The following is a 7,012-nucleotide window of genomic DNA, read 5'->3' as shown; positions in this document are numbered from 1 at the left end:
AGAAAAGAAAGAAAGAGAAAGAAAGAGGGAAGGAGGGAAGGAGGGAGGGAGGAAGGAAGGAAGAAGAAAAAAAAGAAAGAGAAAGCAAGGAGAGAGAAAGGAAAAAAAGAAAATCTGAAAATACTTATTAAAAAAGGAGAGAAACTGCAGAATATGCAACAATTAGTAGGTATTTAGTCTTCCGGGGATAGATATCACATCCTATTTGCAAACCTTTGTTGATGATCTGAGTGGTCACTTTCTTGATACTGTAAGATATCACTTCACGCTCACTAGGATGGCTACAATCAAAATCACAGTAGTTGGCAAGGATGTGGGGAAATGGGAGACTTCATAAGTCATTGCTGGTGGAAATGTACAAGGCAGAGCCACTACAGAAAACAGTTCGGGACTTCTTCAGTTAAACATAGTTACCAAAGGACCAGCAACTCTACTCCGAGGTGTATACTTAAGAGAATTGAAAACATATGTCCACACAAAACTTGTACATGAATGTTCATAGTAACATTATTCATGTTAGCAATGAAGTAGAAACAACTCAAGTGTCCATCAATTGATGAATGAATAAATAAAATGTGGCATATCCTACAATGGAATATTGCTCATCATAAAAAGGAATGAAGCATCAATACATGTGACAACATGGATGGACCTTAACATGCCAAGTGAAAGAAACCAGACCTAAAAAACTGTATGATTTCATTTATATGAAATTTCCAGAATAGGCAAACCCACAGAGGCATCAAATAGATGACTGGTTGCCAGGGGCTGAGGCCAGGAGACGGGAAGTGAGACCTAATGGGCTGGAGATGCTTTTGGGGGTTATGAAATTCTCTTGGAGAAGATAGTGACAGTTGTGTGACTTCATGTCTACACTAAAAACCAATGGAATGTATACTTTACCAAGGTGAATTTTATAGCATGTAAATTATGTCTCAATTTTGGAAGCCTCTTCATTAAGAACACATGAGCCTGCTTCTGCAGCACATATGCTAAAATTGGAATGACACAGAGATTAGCATGACCCCTGCACAAAGACGACACACAATTACAGCATTCCATATTAATAAAAAGAACACATTTGCACTCCAACTTACACGTGCCCCGATCATCTTTGATTCTGTTAACAATTTTTTCTTTGGTAAAACCCCCAAGAGGAAAAATACTCTCCTTTTCTAAATTGCTCACTAGATTGACTAGAATGGTGTCTAATAAATTTTTTTTTATAATGAAAATGCAAGAATGATTTTATAGTTGGAGCATCTGTTGGGGGGGTTGTTACGGGATCATGTTCCTGTCTTAAAGAGGAATTTAAACAGTTCCTCTGATCTTTTAAATATTCAAAAAGATTATTTTTGAAACTGCTGTTTAAATGGAGAAAGTAGGATTTAAGAAGGTGTAGCTTCAAAGCTGGAATTCACAGAGCTGTAGAGAAGTTTATAAAGCAGTATCACATATTAAAATTAAAGTGTTCCCCCCAATTATAAGGGCATTCTTCTGAGACTAAAAGCATTTCTTACAGTGTTCAAACATCTCTCGATATACTAAAGAGAAAGAAAAACACTTTACATGTAGCCTTTATTTTACAGGAATGATAGTGCCTTCTGGGTCTTGCTTCACTGGGATTTTTAAAAATCAAGGAAATGTATATGAATGTGCTTTGCTCCCTCTGAAGAAATGTGACATATAAATTCAAAACATTGTTATCTTAATTCAATAAAACTTTATGGAAATGACATAAAAGCACCTGGTGAACTCTAGTTTATGCTCTAATTACCCGCACAAAACATTTTTCACTCACTCCATAAAAACGTTATAGCCTTACTTTTTTTTTTTTTTATTTATGGAAGCTTGAAGTGAAATGCACTCACTTCCCAGCAGGGAGGTGATTCGCTGTCAAATCACGGGAGAAGGATGGTTTGACGATGGAAGTTGATGCCGATAGTCACATCCGCGTGCTCCTACCCCGCCTCACCACGCCACACTCTGAACCAAACAACTCCTTTTTCTTATTTTACTCCAAATTGCTCCTTGAGAAGTCTTGTTTATACAATTTTACGCAAGCTAAGGGGAAGCCCACTGTGTTCTAGGCTGCTTGTCTTCTCCCCCTCTCTTCTTTTTCACAGAACTTAATTATTGGACACATCGCTTTCTTAAAACAATCAAGAACAGAAAGGCGAGTCCTCCTTGCCTTTCCCTCTGGCTGAGGAAAGGCAGCCAGTCAGGGTTTAGGGCCCTGGAATTTTCTCTGAGCAATAACCAGCTTGGAGTGGGCTTTGCCAATGAAGTCCGTGGGGGCTGGGTAATCAGAGAGAAGCCCCAGAGATGCCCATTCCCTGCAGGACCTGGGGGGCTCCCCTGACCAGAGGAGGGCTGGCCTTTTCCTGGGGTCCTTTCACCTGCTCCACATAGACCTCCCACCGGAAATCTGCACCCCTCCCACCCCCTTTTGCCTCTGCAGGAAGTTTCACACTCACTCATCTGGCCCAGAAACAAGCTTCCTGTTTCTCAGATGCAAGGCCACCTACTGGCTCTGGAATTCTTTCACAGACTAACCAGGCCCTCCTGGAGCAGCCCCAAAAAGCCAAATGATCAATGTGGTTGTTATGTGTATTGCAGACCGTCCATCAACAGAAGTGGGAAAAAACCACCTTTGGGGGCTGTCTCCAGGCTTAGGCACAACAGTGAGTTCCCAGCTTCAAAGGAACTTTATCTAAAAGCCATTTTTCTCTGGAGCTGAGAGGAGCAGGGAGAGCGGGCAGCTGGCCAGCCACAGCTGGAGAGAGGACTGGAAAGGCCTGTTGAGCACCAGCTCCTTTGCTGGGTTGGCGGGTCTGTTTTTATTTTGGCCGTGTCAAATTCTGGCTTGAGTTTGTACTGATGTTGCCAGCTCATTCATTACACCCATAAAATCATAATGCCAGCAATAACAACAATGAATAATAATAACAACAGCAGATCCCATTTACTCAGCACGCACCATGTGGCCGGTGCTGGGCTAAATGTTTAACCTAAATTTTCTCATTCAATCCTTACAGACTCCTAGAGGTTAAATGACTTCCCTAAACCCAAGTCGGCCATGAAATTTCGTCTGAATCCCAAGTCCATTGAGTACTCTGGTCTTCTACATACAGCCTGGGTTGTATTTTCCAATCCCCAGAGGAAGGAACTTTGAGAAGGCCGTTACCTCCCCAGGCCCTGGAGGCTGGGATGGCACCGAGCGGCTGTAATTTTTAGGGAGGTCCTATGCACACAGAGATGGCAAAGCAATGCACCCACGTCTTTAGGTCAAAGGCTAAGGGAAATGTCACACTCTCAAATATTAGAAGGAAAATTATAAAATTGGTGAATATGGGAGTCAAGCAAAATTTGCCTTTTATATAGTAGACACTCCAAATCATTCTGCGAAGTAGAACCCTCTTTTTTTTTCCCCTTAGACTTACCTCTTTTGTGATTAGTAGACGCTTTTGATGTCTTGGTAGGGGAGGAATTGCTCAAGCTTATTTTCTTCATGATATCTTGAGTTCTTGAGCCATAGATTCTCAGGCCATGTAAAATGTAGGTGGAAACACAATTCTTTCCTTAATTTATTTGTCTCTATTATCTTGATATTTAAAACATATCTTGGAGCCTAACTGATTAAGCTATTTTTGAACATATCATAGTAATGTGAACCACAAATGAGCATACATTATTTTTCCAGGGCTGGAACATTTACTGAGGTTCCAGAACCTAAACATTTCCCAAGCAAATCGCAAATTAATATTAGCAGAGTCCATTAATTCCTTCTAGAAACAGGTGCTAAATGAATCCTAAATTTATAAAGAATAGAAACAAAAACAGGACAACCTATCAGAGTTTATTTTAAATAAAATCCAAGATGGAAGATTCCCACTTGGGCCTTTTGGCAGCACACCCTGGCTTCTAGGCCCAGGGCACCCCTGCAGTCAGCCGCAATGCCCTCTGCTCTAGTTGCTTAGTCAAGGAGCAAAATCAACGGCCTGTCCTTTCCTCTTCCCCCCCAAGTCTCTCCATGCAAAGGATCCTTTGTAGTTGTACCTAGTGTTCCTTCAGGCCTGGTAACTCTTTATTTCTGTGACGACACCTGTTTTTCTTTAGTGGGGCGAGCAGGCACAGGTAATAATGTGGATAATTCAGACCAAGCTGCAAGCATTCTGGGAGAGGCAAAGAACAGGGACGGTGCCTCAGCTGGCCTGTTGGCCCCCCAGGACACCCAGGCAGGCTTGTGCCTGTCCAGCTGTTGTGGGATACTCCCCAGTTCAAAACTTCCACAGAGTCTAAGATGGCTCGCGGAACCCAGCTGGCCCAGAGCTCTTCACAACAGGGCTAAGTTACTTCCCGAACTTGCCACCCATGTCCTCCACCTCCACCTGCAGTGCCCTCGGATGTGTCCCCAGGCCTTTGCTGAGCTCTCTTCTTCCTAAAAGCCCTTCCTTCCTGACATGGCCAGAATCCTAAGCAGCTTTCCAGGCTGAAAGACAGCCTCCCTCACGGCCTGCCTGACTTCTCTGCAGCCAAAATGAAACCTCATCCACTTCCCTTTCTCCCTTTCTCCTTCTCTTCTTCCTAAATATTTTATTATGGGAAACCTCAAACATATTCAAAAGCAGACAAAATAATACAGTGAAATGTTGTGTTCCTCTTGCCCAGGTTCAACAATGTGAATGCATGCCCAGCGAGGTTGCACCTGTTCCCATTCAACCATTTTGAAGCAAATCCCAAATTTCATCATTTCATCCACGAGTGTTTCAGAATGTATTTCTAAGGATTATTTAAAAAAAAAACTTAACACCATACTATTATCATACCAAATACAACAATTCCTTAAGATCATTACATTTCCTCAATTGTCTAAGAATTTTTTTTTTTTTTTTGAGATGGAATTTGGCTCGTTACCCAGGCTGGAGCGCAATGGCGCGATCTCGGCTCACCGCAACCTCCGCCTCCTGGGTTCGGGCAATTCTCCTGCCTCAGCCTCCTGAGTAGCTGGGATTACAGGCACACGCCACTGTGCCCAGCTAATTTTTTATACTTTTTAGTAGAGAGGGGGTTTCACCATGTTGACCAGGATGGTCTCGATCTGTTGACCTCGTGATCCACTCGCCTCAGCCTCCCAAAGTGCTGGGATTACAAGTGTGAGCCACCACGCCCGGCCCAGCCCTCCCTTTTTTTTCTTAACCTGATACCATAATACTCTATACCATAAACAGAAAGCCAGTATCACATGCCATATGGAAGTTTATGACAAAAGTAATACATAAAATACATTAAAACCATAAATAATGTAATAAATACAAACACATGACTATTAAAATAAGTGTTTTGGGCACTGCGGCTCACACCTATAATCCCAGCACTTTGAGAGGCTGAGGTGGGTGGATTAGTTGAGCCCAGGAGTTTGAGACCAGCCTGGACAACATGGTGAAACCTCGTCTCTGCAAAAATGAAAAAATTAGCCTGGGGTAGTGTGCATGCATATAGTCCCAGCAATCTGGTCAGCTGAGTGGGAGGAGCACTTGAGCCCAAGATGTCGAGGCTACAGTGAGTACCACTGTGCTCCAGCCTGGGCAGCAGAGTGAGACCCTGTCTCCAAAACAAAACAAAACAAAAAAGAAAGAAAGAAAGTAAGTCTTTGTCAATATACTACTCTATATCTCATTCTTATCAGCCTATAGCTGAAAACTCCCTTTGGAAAACACATACTATATTTAATCTTGATGGGGTCTGAGGGGCATTTCTAGAAATTACATCAGAAGCCAAGAAGGCACTCTCAGTGGTGGAACCAGAGAAAGGCTGTGATCCCCTAGGGCTTGGAAGGTGAGGGTGAGGTCTAATGTCTAATAACCAACACAGTACACAGATCAGAGGATCAGAGAGTGACCTTACAAACCACATTTCATAAAAGAAAAAAAATGAGGCCCAGAGAGGTGAAGGCCAGACAGCACCTGGGCTGAGGCTGGAACCTGATCCCTGACGTCGTACTCACGTCAGTTAAGCGAACCCTGTGGCGTGGCAGCTGGAGAGAGCATCCTGCAGCAGATTACAGACGAGGTTTGCACCGCACCTGGGTTCTGTCTTGTGGGTGATGACACACCTGGGTGTCGGCAAATTTTTGGTAACCAGGCGTCTTTCTGAGCTAATTTTGGTTTATTCTTATCAAAAGAGAAAGGCATACTTAGTGTCAAGATGGTGCTTCCATTGGCCTCAAACTGTTTGCTAAAGAGAACTGTGTTGTTTTCTGGCTGGTTGCTTTTTTGAAAATATAGTAGTTGAACACAGTTGAAATTCACACCATGGAAAACGTATGTGGTAAAAAGTTTTCTTTCCGGTGCTAACTTACAATCCCGGAAATCCCCTCTCCGTAGGCACACACGATTCCTCTGTTTTGTGCATCTTTCTAGAGCTGTGAAGGGGAGTGGCAGCTTTAACAAAGGCACCAGTGAAACAGCTGAAAACAAATTTCACCAGAATCATATCACTTCTGGGAACAACCCCTCAGTTTCCACAGATCCAGTGTTTCTACCCTGACCCCTACTTAACTCATTTTCTTTCTCATCCTCTTTTAATTAAACTTTAGCCTTTTAAAAACCTATTCTAGGTAAAGGATACAGGATTGGAATAAGGAAGGCAGCTGCAGCCACGCTCACTGGCTCACGGAGGAGAGTCTGGCTGCCCATATGAGGGGATGAATAAATCTTGTCAGAATAAGAATTTGGGAAAGGAGAGAGGCAGATAACATTTATTCAGCATACTATTTGACAGAAACTTTAAAATATAACCTCGAAATGTGGGTGTTTTCATTTCCAGCTTGTAGAAAGGAACCCGGGGTGAAAAAGATTACAGAACTTGCCTGAATCCCAGCTCATCCGATTCCAAAGCCTGTGCTCTAGTCCATGCTTCCTTTTGGGGATGGGACATCTGGTGGAATTACTTCTGCTTAAGGGAACAACCCATAGTATCAGGCAGATTTGGTCCCTTACAGGATAAGCTC

General features: G+C 42.9%; 1 pseudogene; it reads left to right on the top strand.

Moving 5' to 3' along the window:
- The first annotated feature begins 972 nt into the window (after positions 1 to 972).
- On the top strand, positions 973 to 1,068 carry LOC118149023 (U6 spliceosomal RNA; annotated as a pseudogene).
- Positions 1,069 to 7,012: the final 5,944 nt, after the last annotated feature.

Source organism: Callithrix jacchus, chromosome 17 (genome assembly GCF_049354715.1).
Source record: "Callithrix jacchus isolate 240 chromosome 17, calJac240_pri, whole genome shotgun sequence".
Taxonomy (NCBI): domain Eukaryota; kingdom Metazoa; phylum Chordata; class Mammalia; order Primates; family Cebidae; genus Callithrix; species Callithrix jacchus.
This window is presented reverse-complemented; position numbering and strand designations above follow the sequence as displayed.